At 38.1% G+C, this 14,612-nt stretch overlaps 1 non-coding gene across 1 annotated transcript; it reads left to right on the top strand.

The window, feature by feature from the left end:
• Positions 1-5,907: 5,907 nt before the first annotated feature.
• Positions 5,908-6,014, top strand: LOC112649572 (U6 spliceosomal RNA). Its single transcript, XR_003129633.1, has one exon. It is a non-coding gene; the product is annotated as a U6 spliceosomal RNA (small nuclear RNA).
• The last annotated feature ends 8,598 nt before the right edge of the window (positions 6,015-14,612 follow it).

Genomic DNA, 14,612 nt, shown 5'->3' with positions numbered 1-14,612 from the left:
CCCACTCACACATGTGCATGTGTGCACATTCTTTCTCTCAAATAAAGGATAAATCTAAAAACACCAATTTTATATATATTCATTTCCACATTTTAATGTCACAGATTATATATGAACTCTAACACTAGTTCTCACTTTAGGAGAGGCAATCTTTATTTGTCAGGACACAGCCAGAATGTATTTTATTAATCCCAAACAGTCCCTCAAAGACATGGACACATCTGTGCTTACCAAGAGTACATGATCTTTGTATACTTGTTTGGTGATTCACATCTTAATGAGACTTGAATTCCTCGAACAGTAGGCATAGTTAGTGTGGCTGCTTTAACAATAAGCAGAACTCATTATCTGGAAAGATCTACATTGTAAAGTGTCTGAACAGAACTTCAGCTGCTCCACTTCCCTGGTCTCATACATAGTACCCCCATGCTCACTATAGAATGTGAAGTGGTATGTTTCTTTAAAGCATAAAATCTATCCAGAAGACTTATCAGGTAAAACATGCCTAAGTATACACTAGTTAAGCACCTCCAGTGACTGCTTAGAAAAATATTACTAGGTGCTAATTGGAACCAAAAGGCATCTTGAAAACACACCTAAATGCTTTTTTTTAATGTTTTGAAAACAAAACTGCCCAAAGGCAGAACCTGGAAAATATGAGTACGAGAATTTGGTAAACCAGAGCAGAACCCCTAATTTATAAAATGTGCAAAATAGAAATTATGCCAAATCAGTGCACAAAATGAGGTTGAACTGTATTCTGTTTGAGAAAAACCAATTCATTTTTCTTCCAAGACATGCATGTTAATGGGCGCTGGTTTTCAGGCAGCTACCTTAAGTCCCATTTTGCTGCTTAAGTGTACTTCCGAGATAAGAAATGCAACTGAGCTGTACAAAATGAGACAACTTTCCTCCTGTCTCTTGTGCATGATAAATGCTAAAGCAATTAGGAACCACTGTTGCATGTTACATTGGAATTTGTCAGTAACATCAGTGGTGTGCTATATAAATGGAGGAAACTTATTTATAATAAAGTCCCAAGAACCTACAGAGGAGAACACTGGTTTAACTTACTATTAAAACATTTGGGTCCATAGAACTGAACTAGAAGCAATCCCCTCCTTGATTTTTCAATCTCAGAATATCCATTACAGTGTCTTCTATTTGGCAATAATCTGAATTAGCATTTTGATAACAAAAGGAGCAATGAAATATTGCAATGGAAAGCAGGTTCTTAAATGTCTACAGAAAAATGTGAGACTTACAGTTCATTCTGTAACTCCAAGAAGCTTTTCAACATCTTTGCACTTTTCTGCATCATTTTCAGGGAATTAAATACATGTAGGCCTATATTAGTGCTCATATTTTTGTTACTATTTCTTTTAACTTTCTCCAAAGCAGTTTAGGAATCATCTACCTGACCTTGCTTTTTTTATTCATTTTTTTCTTCTTTCTGTGAGTTAGGATTATGCTCATTCTAGGAAGATGGGCAATATTAGTGGTGGTGCTTAGATGGCGCTGGGAATTATAGTTAAATATATCACATGAGTTACACACTAGTAATAACAACCCATGCAAGATGTAGATACTGCAAAAAACCTCTTTTGCAAGACTACCATGTCTTTTTATGAGGCTGTAAGAGTGCTACTTGGTGAATATTGGAGTTGTCAGGGTTTCTCATCTGGTTCCATAGCACCTTAGAAAACTATAGTTGACTCTTGGTTGGTATAGAGTTGACATTCTGGAATTGGGCTTAGAACTACAAGGGATCTTAGACATGGTGTAGATCAAGCCCTACCACGCTTCAAACTATTCATCTATTCACCCACTGCTCCTCTTGGAGAAATTATTTTAATCACCCTTCCTTGCTATTAAAGTGCTGATAAGGAGTCTGGTAGGAAGATAGGATAAAATGATTGGAAATATTTCTTCCTAGTCTAGAGTTTATGACCCATGATACTCCATGGAAAAATGAGAGTTTGCCACATGGGATTTGAAAAGAGGATCTTCTCTTCTCCCTCCATGTCCCACTCCACCAAGAAATTCTTATTAGGGGATCCCTGGGTGGCTCAGCAGTTTAGCACCTGCCTTCAGCCCAGAGCATGATCCTGGGGTCCCGATATCAAGTCCCACATAGGGCTCCCTGCATGGAGCCTACTTCTCCCTCTGCCTGTGTCTCTGTGTCTCTCTTTCATGAATCAATAAATAAAATATTTTTTTTAAAAAGAAATTCTCATTACACCAATGGTGCTCATGATATTTTGCTTTGTGGATCTAGAAATTTAAACCAATTTTCTACTTTCCCTACTTATGATAAAGTAATACTTTATCTTGCCAGAATTAATGAGAAAAAAATCTTATCCGAAAGTCCAATTTCTAAATCACAACTGAGACGAAAGACCAACTTATCCCAACACAAATGGCCATATTACAAAAGACATATCAGAAGACCCCACATTGAAAGCCTTATGTACCACATAGTAAACAAAATCCTCTAGAATGATTTTGATGTACTATTATAGTGAATATATACCTGGAGCTGGCACCAAATCATTATTACAAATGAGATATAAGACTTCCACTTTTGGCCAAGATAGACCAGATTTATTCTCCCATCTGAAAAAAAAAACCCCACAAAATAACGACCCTTCAAAATATGAAACAAGGGTTTTCAAGACACCAAACATTTACTACCCTGAGTACAATTTCAGGCCACGGTGCAGGCTGGGAAATCTAAGCCAATCCCCTGAATGAAAGAAATGGACCTCTAGGTACAAGGAGGCCGAGATAGCTAGAATTAATGAGCTGTAATCCCATAGAGGAAGGATCTTCACAGAGAACTCTAGAGATGTAGAGAGGGTCCTCCCTGAGCATTCAGCAGAATACTGATCACACCAAACCTAGGAGGGAATTATCAGAGGCCATTGAAAAAACCACCTGAAAGGATTAGAGGTAACAGTGCTTGGTACTTACACACAGGTGCAAAAGTAGGACATGTTCCTATCATCCAGAATGAAAAACCTCAAGATTTATGGGATACTGGATAGAATACTCAGAAGGATCTTGCCTCAGTATTGGGGAAAATAAGTCCTAAACTGAGCAATACTCAGACTTACCTAAGGAATCTTACAAACAAGATTTGAAAGGAACAGCTTTTGAATAATTCAACTGTGTTCTAGGATAAAAAAAACTAAAGAATGTTTATAAGATTACAAAATATCCAACATTCAACAAGCTATAATCACAATATCTGGAACCAAATAAAAAATTAGTAGGCATGCAAAAAAAAAAACAGAAATATGACCCATAATGAAGAGTAAAATTAATGGGAATCTATCCAGAAGTAACTCAGATGATACAATTAGTAGACATAGTTTTTATAACTTATATTAAAAAGTTAATTAGAGAAAGGGAATATATATAAATGACACAAATGGAACTGCTAAACATTAAAATAATAATTTTGGAGATGAAAAAGCACACTGGATAGGATGAATGGCAAATAAGATATTGTAGAAGAAAAGATTGTTCAACTTGAAGTCATAGCAATAAAGCCAATTCAAAATAAGACAAGGAAGAGAAGTAACAAAAAAATTAACAGGGTATTAGTGAACTGTGGGACAATTTCAAATGTGTTACTATACGTGAGTTAAGTCCATGCAGGGATGGTGGTGGAAGGCGAAGATCAGAAAAATACTTTAAATAATAAGGGACAGGGCAGCCCGGATGGCTCAGTGGTTTAGCACTGCCTTTGGCCCAGGGTGCGATCCTGGAGCCCCGGGATCGAGTCCCACGTCGGGCTCCCTGCATGGAGCCTGCTTCTCCCTCTGCCTGTGTCTCTACCTCTCTCTCTGTTTCTCATGAATAAGTAAATAAAATATTTGAAAACAAAAAAAAGTAAATAATAAGGGACAAATTTTTTTTCAAATTTGGTGAAAACTATAAATCCACAGGTCCAAGAGCCTTAATAAATATAAAACCCAAGAAACACAAAGAAACTACACCAAAACACATCGTGATCACATTATATGTCAAGGAACAAAGATGACAGCAGCTTTCTCATTAGAAATCATGCAAGTGAGAAACATTTGAGCAACATCTTTACAGTTCTGATAGTATTTTTAAAAAGTCTATGCAGAATTCTAATCCCAGTGAAAACAGCTGTCAAAATCCATGGTGAGGGATTTCTGGGTGGCTCAGTGTTTGAGAGTCTGCCTTTGGCTCAGGTCATGATCCTGGGGTCCCAGGATCGAGTTCTGCATCAGGCTCCCTGCATGAAGCCTGCTTCTCCCTCTGTCTATGACTCTGCCTCTCATTCTGTGTCTCTCATGAATAAATACATAAAATCTTGTTTTTAAAAATCCCATGGTGAAATAAGACTTTTTCAGATATATAACAACTGAAGGAATTCGGTGCCAGCCGACTGCTCTTTAAAGAAAGGAAGTTTCTAAAAAAAATAAAATAAAATAAAGAAAGGAAGTTTCTAGTGCTTGGAAAATTAAAGATTGAAATAGAGATCTACACAGAAGAATGAAGGAATTAAAAAGGAAACTATATGAGTAAATGTATAAACTATTTTTCTTATTATTTATATGTCTTTAAAGGACACTTGAGGACATCAGTGGGAACATCAGGACCTCTGAAAATTCTTTCCCCTAAAAAAACCGAAGACAAGACTAACAAAAATGGTCAGAATCAACTTTTTAGAACTCTGGAAGTTAACCAAAGACTTGCAGCAATCTAGGAACTATTGACTCAAGAACAAAACAAAATAAAACCAACAAAAACCAATTGAATCTTGGTAAGAAAACTGACCTTTGTGGTGTTTTAGCTTGCCCTATTCCTACCTTTCCATGCCCAGTTCTGCGGTAGCCTGGAATACTAACAGCCCTCAATCACTGAAAACCAACCACTTGGTAGCCACTGGAGTGGGCAGAAAAGGGTAGGAGCTCCTTTAAAGCTTCCTTCGCAAATGACTGCTCTTATTGATCTGTTTGGTGGTTCCTGGGATTAACACGTTTTCAAAGCTTGTCTATATTTGACCTAACACAGAGGTGTACCAGTGCCAACAAACTTTTCCCTGGGGGCATTTGTTAAAACCAATCCGTATCAGTTGTTTAATATTGCAACTGCCTCAAGCTGTAGATAACAGTTGAGATAAACAATAAGCTTACTAAAAATCTTAAAATGAAAATCTGGAAGATGTGATGTCCATAGGCTTTAAAAAGCCCTTGGAATGTTTTTGTGGACCTAGAAGGAAACGAACAGGTATAGTGATGTGAGCATGCTCAAGGCTGTGCACATGCTCATGAAAGACCTAGAAGACTCAAAGTTCTCACTGCTGCCTGATTGGGAGGATTCCAGACAAGAAGCAAAAGAAGGCTAAGAGGTGGTTGTGAACTGCCTGGCTAAGAGTTGAAGCTGTACCCCAGTGAGCTCATAGAGCCACTCGGCGATGACTGGGAGATTACTGGCATTCAAGAAAATCTCTGTAAAGTAATTATCTGGACACTAAGTGAGGAGAGACTTTAGGGGCCACACATGATAAAAAATACAAATTTTTATAAATTTAGTACTGTAACATCATTAAACAAACAAATAAACAACAACAAAACCTTTAAAGGAGCATTTGATATGCAAAGCCCTCACATTATTAAATTTCCAATTTTCAAGAAAAAAATTATGAGACATACAAAGAAGCAAAAAAGTATGGCCTATATAAAGGAAAAGAAGTAGTCAACAGTAACAGTTCCTTGAGGAAGACTTGACTTTGGACTTAGGTAGACAGGTACTTTAAATCAGCAATTTCTGTTTTCTTAAAGGTAAAGGAAACCATGAGAATTATGCCTCATTAAAGAGTGAATGTTAATACAGAGATATAAAATATTTTAAAAAGAACCAATATGTGTGCTCCCTTTGGCAGTGCGTATACTAAAATTAGAATGATACAGAGAAGATTAGCATGGCCCCTGTGCAAGGATGACAAGCAAATTCATGAGGCATTCCATGTTTTTAACTGGAATTTAAGTAAAAACTGGGTGTCATGCTATATGTTGGCAAACTGAACTCCAATAAAAAAAAATTAGGAGGATCCCTGGGTGGCTCAGCAGTTTGGCGCCTGCCTTTGGCCCAGGGCGCGATCCTGGAGTCCTGGGATCGAGTCCTGCATCGGGCTCCAGGCATGGAGCCTGCTTCTCCCTCTGCCTGTGTCTCTGCCTCTCTCTCTCTCTCTCTCTCTCTCTCTCTCTATCTCTGTGTGTCTCTATGAATAAATAAAGTCTTTAAAAAAGAACTAGGAGAAAAAGAAGAAAAAGTACAGAAATACTTTCAAAAAAGGAAGAAGAGCCAATAAGAATTACTGCAGTTAAAAAAGTAGAAAAACTGAAATGAAAAATTCACTAGTGGGGCTCAACAATTCATCTGAACTGGCAGAAGAAAGAAACAGCACACTCGAAGATTAGTCAAATCAGATTATCCAGTCTGCGGAATAGAAAGAAAAAAGAATGAAGAAAAATGAACAGAGCCATCTGAGAACTATGGAACATGGTCAAGTGAACCAATATACATAGTAACAGGAGTCTCACTGGGAAAAGTGAGAGACAAAAGGGCAGAAAGAATATTCAAAGAAATGGTAACAAAAGGTATCAAAATGTGATGAAATACATTTCTCTGCACATCTAACGAGTTCAATGAACTCCAAATAGAAATAGCTCAAAGAGAATCTCACCAAGATACATGAGAATCAAACTGTCCAAAGTCAAAGACAAAGAGTCTTCAAAGCAGCAAGGCAGAAGAAATTCATCCGGTACAAGGGATCCTTTATAATATTACTAGCCAATTTCCCATCAGAAAACAATGAAGCTAGAATTACTGGAACAATATATTCAAAGTGCTAAAAGAAAAAAAAAACTATCAACAAAGTATCCTATTCTCGTAGAGCTATCCTTCAAAAATGAATGAGAAAATATGACATCACCAGACCAACTGAGGTGATTCATCATATAGAAATATAAGAAATATATATATAATATAAGAAATATTAAAAGGAGTACTTTCAGCTGAAATGAAAGGACACTGGACAGTAACTTAAATCCACATGAAAAAATAAAGAATATTAGTATAGGTAACTGTATAGGTAAATACAAAAAAGAATACATAGGTATATTTTATTTCTAACTCTTTTTCCTCCTAATTTAAAGTTAGTTATAGTTACATAACGCAATAATTATAAATCCATGTTGATGGGCATGCAATACATAAAGATGTAATTTATATTGCAATAAAAGCACAAAGATGGACAGACAATGGAGCTATGTGGGAGCAAACTTTTTGTATACTATTGAAATTGAGTGGCCATTTATCTGAACTGGATTGTCATAAATTAAGATGTTTAATTGTAAACCACACAGCAAACAAGAAGAAAATAACTCCAAATAAATATAATTTTTAAAATGACGAGGGAATGGGGATCCCTGGGTGGCGCAGCGGTTTGGCGCCTGCCTTTGGCCCAGGGCGCGATCCTGGAGACCCGGGATCGAATCCCACAATGGACTCCTGGTGCATGGAGCCTGCTTCTCCCTCTGCCTGTGTCTCTGCCTCTCTCTCTCTCTCTCTCTGTCTCTCTCTCTCTCTGTGACTATCATAAATAAAAAAAACTAAAAAAAAAAACTTAAAAAAAATGACGAGGGAATGAAAATGCTATTTAACACAGGAGGGAAGTAATGGAGAAATGTAGGGAAAAAAAGACATAGGATATAAAAAACAAGGAGCAACTTAGCCGTCATAAGTCCTACATTATCAGTAGTTACATTAAATGTGAATGGATTCGGGGGTGCCTGGATGGCTCAAATGGTTAAACATCCAACTCTTGATTTCACCTCAGATCATGATCTCATGGTTGTGAAATTGAGCCCTGCATCGGACTCTGCACTGGGCCTGGAGCCTGCTCAGGATTCTGTTTCTCTCTCTGCCCTTCACTCCACTCTCTCCCTCTCAAAAAAAAAAAAAAAAGTGTGAGTGGATTAAGCAATACCACCAAAAAAGAAGAGATTGGCAGAATGGATATAAAAATCATGGACTACCTATGTGCTGTACATAAGAGATACACTTTAGATTCAAAGACACAAATAGATTGAAAGTAAAGGGATAGAAAAAAAAAGGGATAGAAAAAATACACCATGCAATGAGTTACAGAAAGATTGACTGGCTATAGTGATATCAAACAAAATAAAATATATTTTAAAAGATTTTATGTATTTATTCATGAGAGACACAGAGAGAGATAGAGGCAGAGACACAGGCAGAGGGAGAAGCAAGCTCCATGCAGAGAGCCCAATGTGGGACTCAGTTCCAGAACAGTGGGATCATGCCCTGAGCCAAAGGCACATGCTCAACTGCTGAGCCACCCAGGGGTCCCCAAACAAAATTAACTTAAGACAAAAGTTGCTAGTAGAGGGCAGCCTGGGTGGCTCAGCAGTTTAGCACTGCCTTTAGCCCAGGGCCTGATCCTGGGGACCCAGGATTGAGTCCCACGTCAGGCTCCCTGCATGGAGCCTGGTTTTCCCTCTGCCTGTGTCTCTGCCTCTCTCTCTGTGTGTGTGTTTCTCATGAATGAATGAATGAATAAATAAATAAATAAAATCTTTTAAAAATTTGCCAGTAGATATAAAGACATTTTATAAGAACAAAAAAGACATTTTATAAGAGCATATGAAAATATGTATGTGTATATATATATATATATATATATATATGTGTGTGTGTGTGTGTGTGTGTATATCACATCAGAGTCCCAAAATACATGAAGCAAAATCTGACAGAACTGATGAATAGACAATCCAACAATAATATTTAGATACTTAAACATGCGAATTTCAATAATGAATAGAACAACCAGGTATAAAATCAACAAGAAAATAGAAGACTTGAACAACACTATATAAATCAACTATATCTAATAAACTTCTATAGAATACTTCACCCAACACAGAATAGAGGTTGTTCTAAAGAGCACTTGAAACATTATTCAGGACAGACCATATGTTAACCCATAAAAAAGTCTTTATGAATTTTAAAGGACTGAAGTCCTACGAAGTCTGTTCTCTGACAACATCAGAATGAAATTAGCAGCAGGAAATTTGGGAAATTCACAAATACGTGGAATTTGATAACACATCCTTAAATACCTAGTGGTTAACTGAAGACATAACAAAGTAAATTAGAACATACTTGAAAATAAATGAAAACCAAAACACTGCAAAACCCATGGGTTATGACTAAAGCAGTGTTTAGAGAAAAGTATATTGCTATAAAAGCCTATATTTTTAAAAAGCCTAAAAGATCCAAATAAATATCTAACCTAATACTTTAAAAAGATTACACAAAGGGGTGCCTGGCTTGGTCAATGGGCAGAGCATGTGACTCTTGGACTCCAGGTCATGAGCTCAACCCCACATTGGGTGCAGAGATTACTTTTAAAAAAGTCTTCACGGGGTGAGGCAAGATGGCAGGGGAGTGGGTCTCCAAGTCATCTGTCCCCACCAACACACCTAGATAACTTTCAAATCATCCTGAAAGCCTACAAATTCAACCTGAGCTTTAAAGAGAGGACAGGTGGAACGCTACAGAGAAGAGTTTGCGCTTCTAACAAGTACAACCCATTTTTAGCCACTCTGCATTGACTAGAAAGGAGAACTCACCACAAAAGAAACAGAAACAGTACTTGCTGCCACAGAGTTACAGAATTTGGACTACAATTTGATATCAGAAAGCCAATTCAGAAGCACAATTATAAAGCTACTGGTGGCTCTGGAAAAAAGCATAAAGGATTAAAGAGACTTCATGACTGCAGAATTTAGATCTAATCAGGCCGAAATTAAAAATCAATTAAATGAGGGATCCCTGGGTGGCGCAGCGGTTTGGCGCCTGCCTTTGGCCCAGGGCGCGATCCTGGAGACCCGGGATCGAGTCCCACGTCGGGCTCCCGGTGCATGGAGCCTGCTTCTCGCTCTGCCTCTCTCTCTCTCTCTCTCTGTGACTATCATGAATAAATAAATAAAATCTTAAAAAAAAATCAATTAAATGAGATGCAATCCAAACCGGAGGTCCTAACAATGAGGGTTAATGAGGTAGAAGAACGAGTGAGTGACATAGAAGACAAATTGAAGTCAAGGAAGGAAGCTGAGGGAAAAAGAGAAAAACAATTAAAACACCATGAGAGGGATCCCTGGGTGGCGCAGCGGTTTGGCGCCTGCCTTTGGCCTAGGGCGCGATCCTGGAACCCAGGATCGAATCCCACATCGGGCTCCCAGTGCATGGAGCCTGCTTCTCCCTCTGCCTGTGTCTCTGCCTCTCTCTCTCTCTCTCTCTGTGACTATCATAAATAAATAAAAATTAGAAAAATAAAAAATAAAAAAAAAATAAAACACCATGAGAAAAGGTTAAAGGAAATAAATAACAGCCTCAGAATGAAAAATCTATGTTTAATTGGGGTTCCAGAGGGTGCCAAGAGGAGAGAGGACCAGAAAGCATATTTGAACAAATAATGGCTGAGAACTTCCTTAATTTGGGGAGAGAAACAGGCATTCAGATCCAGGAGATACAGAGGTCCCCCCCTTAAATCAATAAAAACTGTTCAACACCTCAACGTTTAATAGTGAAACTTGCAAATTTGAAAGATAAAGAGGAAATCCTTAAAGCAGCAAGAGACAAGAGATCCCTAACATATCGGAGGAAATATTAGATTAACAGTAGAACTCTCCACAGAGACCTGGCAGGCCAGAAAGGGCTGGCAGGATATATTCAGGGTCCTAAATGAGAAGACAGATCATGCAGCCAAGAATACTCTAAACAGCAAGGCTCTCATTCAAAATAGGAGAGATAAAGAGCTTCCAAGATAGGCAGAAACTGAAAGAATATGTGACCACCAAACCAGCTCTGCAAGAAATATTAATGGGGACTCTGTAAAAGAAAGAGGATGCCCAAAGAAATAATCCACAAAAACAGGAACTGAATAGGTATTATGATGACACTAAATTCGTATCTTTCAATAGTAACTCTGAATGTGAATGGGCTTAATGACCCTATCAAAAGGCGCAGGGTTTCAGACAAGATAAAAAAGCAAGACCCATCTATTTGCTGTCTATAAGAGACTCATTTTAGACGTAAAGACACCTCCAGCCTGGAAATGAAAGGTTGGAGGACCATTTACCATTCAAATGGTCCTCAAAAAAAGCAGGGATAGCAATCTTCATATCAGATAAATTAAAGTTTATCCCAAAGACTGTAGTCAGAGATGAAGAGGGACACTATCATACTTAAAGGATCTATCCAACAAGAGGACCTAACAATAATGAATATTTAAGCCCCTAATGTGGGAGCTGCCAAGTATTTCAATCAATTAATAACCAAAGTAAAGACATAGATAATAATACACTAATACTGGGAGACTTCAACACAGCACTTTCTGCAAATAACAGATATCCTGAGCACAACATCTCCAAAGAAACAAGAGCTTTAAATGATACACTGGACAAGATGGATTTCACAGATATTTACAGAATTTATATCCAAACGCAACTGAATACACATTCTTTTCAAGTGCACCTGGAACTTTCTCTAGAATAGACTACATACTGGGTCACAAATCAGGTCTCAACCGATACCAAAAGATTGGGATTGTACCCTGCATATTTTCAGACCATAATGCTTTGAAACTTGAACTCAATCACAAGAAGAAATTGGGAAGAAACTCAAACATGTGGGTGTTAAAGACCATCCTGCTAAAAGATGAGTGGATTAACCAGGAAATTAGAGAAGAATTAAAAAGATTCATGGAAACTAATGAAAATGAAGATACAACCTTTCAAAATCTTTGGGATACAGCAAAAGCAGTCTTAAGAGGGAAATACATAGCAATAAATGCATCCCTCAAAAAATTTGGAAAAAACTCAAATGCATTAGCTAACCTTGCACCTAAAGGAACTGGAGAAAGAACAGCGAATAAAGCCTACATACAGCAGAAGAAGAGAGTTAATCAAGATTGGAGCAGAACTCAATGAAATAGAGACCAGAAGAATTGTAGAAGATCAACAAAACCAGGAGTTAGTTCTTTGAAAGAATTAATAAGATAGATAAACCATTAGCCAGCCTTATTAAAAACAAACGAGCAAAGACTCAAATTAATAAAATCATGAGTGAAAAAGGAGACATCACCACCAATACCAAGGAAATATAAACAATTTTAAAAACATATCATGAGCAGCTATATACCAATAAATTAGGCAATCTAGAAGAAATGGACGCATTTCTGGAAAATCACAAACTACCAAACCTAGAACAGGAAGAAATAGAAAACCTGAACAGGCCATAACCAGGGAGGAAATTGGAGCAGTCATCAAAAACCTCCCAAGACAAAAAAGTCCAGGGCCAGATGGCTTCCCAGAATAATTCTATCAAACATTTCAAGAAGAAACCATACTTATTCTACTAAAGCCGTTCAGAAAGATAGAAAGGGATGGAATACTGCCAAACTCGTTCCATGAGGTCAGCATCACCTTAATTCCAAAACCAGACAAAGACCCCACCAAAAAGGAGAATTATAGACCAATATCCCTGATGAACACAGATGCAAAAATTCTCAACAAAATACTAGCCAATAGCATCTAACAGTACATTAAGAAGATTATTCACCATGAACAAGTGGAACTTATCCCTGGGATGCAAGGCTGGTTCAACACTCATAAAGCAATCAACGTGATAGATCATATCAACAAGAGAAAAACCAAGAACCATATGATCCTCTCAATAGATGCAGAGAAATCATTTCACAAAATACAGCATTCATTCCTGATCAAAACTCTTCAGAGGGGTTCCCTGGGTGGCACAGCTGTTTGGTGCCTGCCTTTTGCCTAGGGCGCGATCCTGGAGACTCGGGATCGAATCCCACATCGGGCTCCCGGTGCATGGAGCCTGCTTCTCCCTCTGCCTATGTCTCTGCCTCTCTCTCTCTCTCGTGACTATCATAAATAAATAAAAGTTAAAAAAAAAACCTTCAGAGTGTAGGGATAGAGGGAACATTCCTCAGCATCTTAAAAGCCATCTACGAAAAGCTCACAGCAAATATCATTCTCAATGGGGAAACACTGGGAGCCTTTCCCCTAAGATCAGGAACACGACAGGGATGTCCACTCTCACCACTGCTATTCACCATAGTACTGGAAGTCCTAGCCTCACCAATCAGGCAAAAAAAAGAAATAAAAGGCATTCAAATTGGCAAAAAAGAAGGTAAACTCTCGCTTTTTGCAGATGAGACGATACTGTACTTAGAAAATCCAGGGATCCCTGGGTGGCGCAGCGGTTTGGCGCCTGCCTTTGGCCCAGGGCGCGATCCTGGAGACCCGGGATCGAGTCCCACATCAGGCTCCCGGTGCATGGAGCCTGCTTCTCCCTCTGCCTGTGTCTCTGCCTCTCTCTCTCTCTCTGTATGACTATCATAAATAAATAATAAAAAAATTAAAAAAAAAAAAAAAAAAAAAAAAAGAAAATCCAAAGACTCCACCCCAAGATTGTTAGAACTCATACAGCAATTAGGTAGCGTCGCAGGATACAAAAATCAATGCCCAGAAATCAGTGGCATTTCTATACACTCACAATGAAACTGAAGAAAGAGAAATTAAGGAGTCAATCCCATTTACAATTTCATCCCAAAGCATAAGATACCTAGGAATAAACCTAACCAAAGAGGTAAAGGATCTATACCCTAAGAGCTACAGAACACTTCTGAAAGAAATTGAGGAAGACACAAAGAGATGGAAAAATATTCCATGCTCAAGGTTTGGAAGAATTAATATTGTGAAAATGTCTATGCTACCCAGAGCAATTTACACATTTAATGCAATGCCTATCAAAATAGAATGGACTTTCTTCACAGAGTTGGAACAAATCATCTTAAGATTTGTGTGGCATCAGAAAAGACCCCAAATATCCAGGGGAATATTGAAAAAGAAAACCAATGGCGGAGGCATCACAATATCGGATTTCAAGTTGTACTACAAAGCTGTGGTCATCAAGACAGTGTGGTACTGGCACAAAAAGAGACACATAGATCGATGGAACAGAATAGAGAACCCAGAAATGGGCCCTCAACTCTATGGTCAACTCATTTTCAACAAAGCAGGAAAGAATATCCACTGGAAAAAAGGACAATCTCTTCAATAAATGGTGTTGGGAAAATTGGACAGCCACGTGCAGAAGATTGAAACTAGACCATTCTCTTACACCATACACGATGTCAAACTCAAAATGGGTGGAAGATCTAAATGTGAGACAAGAATCCATCAAAATCCTAGAGGAGAACACAGGCAATACCGTTTTTGAACTTGGCCACAGCAACTTCTTGCAAGATACATCTATGAAGGCAAGGAAAACAAAAGCAAAAATGAACTATTGGGACTTAATCAGGACAAAACACTTCTGCACAGCAAAAGAAACAGCCAACAAAACTAAAAGACAACCTACAGAATGGGAGAGGATATTTGCAAATGACATATGAGATACAGGGCTAGTATCCAAGATCTACAAAGAACTCAACATCCAAGAAACAAACAATCCAA

This window comes from Canis lupus, chromosome X (assembly GCF_003254725.2).
Source record: "Canis lupus dingo isolate Sandy chromosome X, ASM325472v2, whole genome shotgun sequence".
Taxonomy (NCBI): Eukaryota; Metazoa; Chordata; class Mammalia; order Carnivora; family Canidae; genus Canis; species Canis lupus.
The sequence above is the reverse complement of the archived record's forward strand: the minus strand, read 5'-3'. Positions and strand labels throughout refer to the sequence as shown.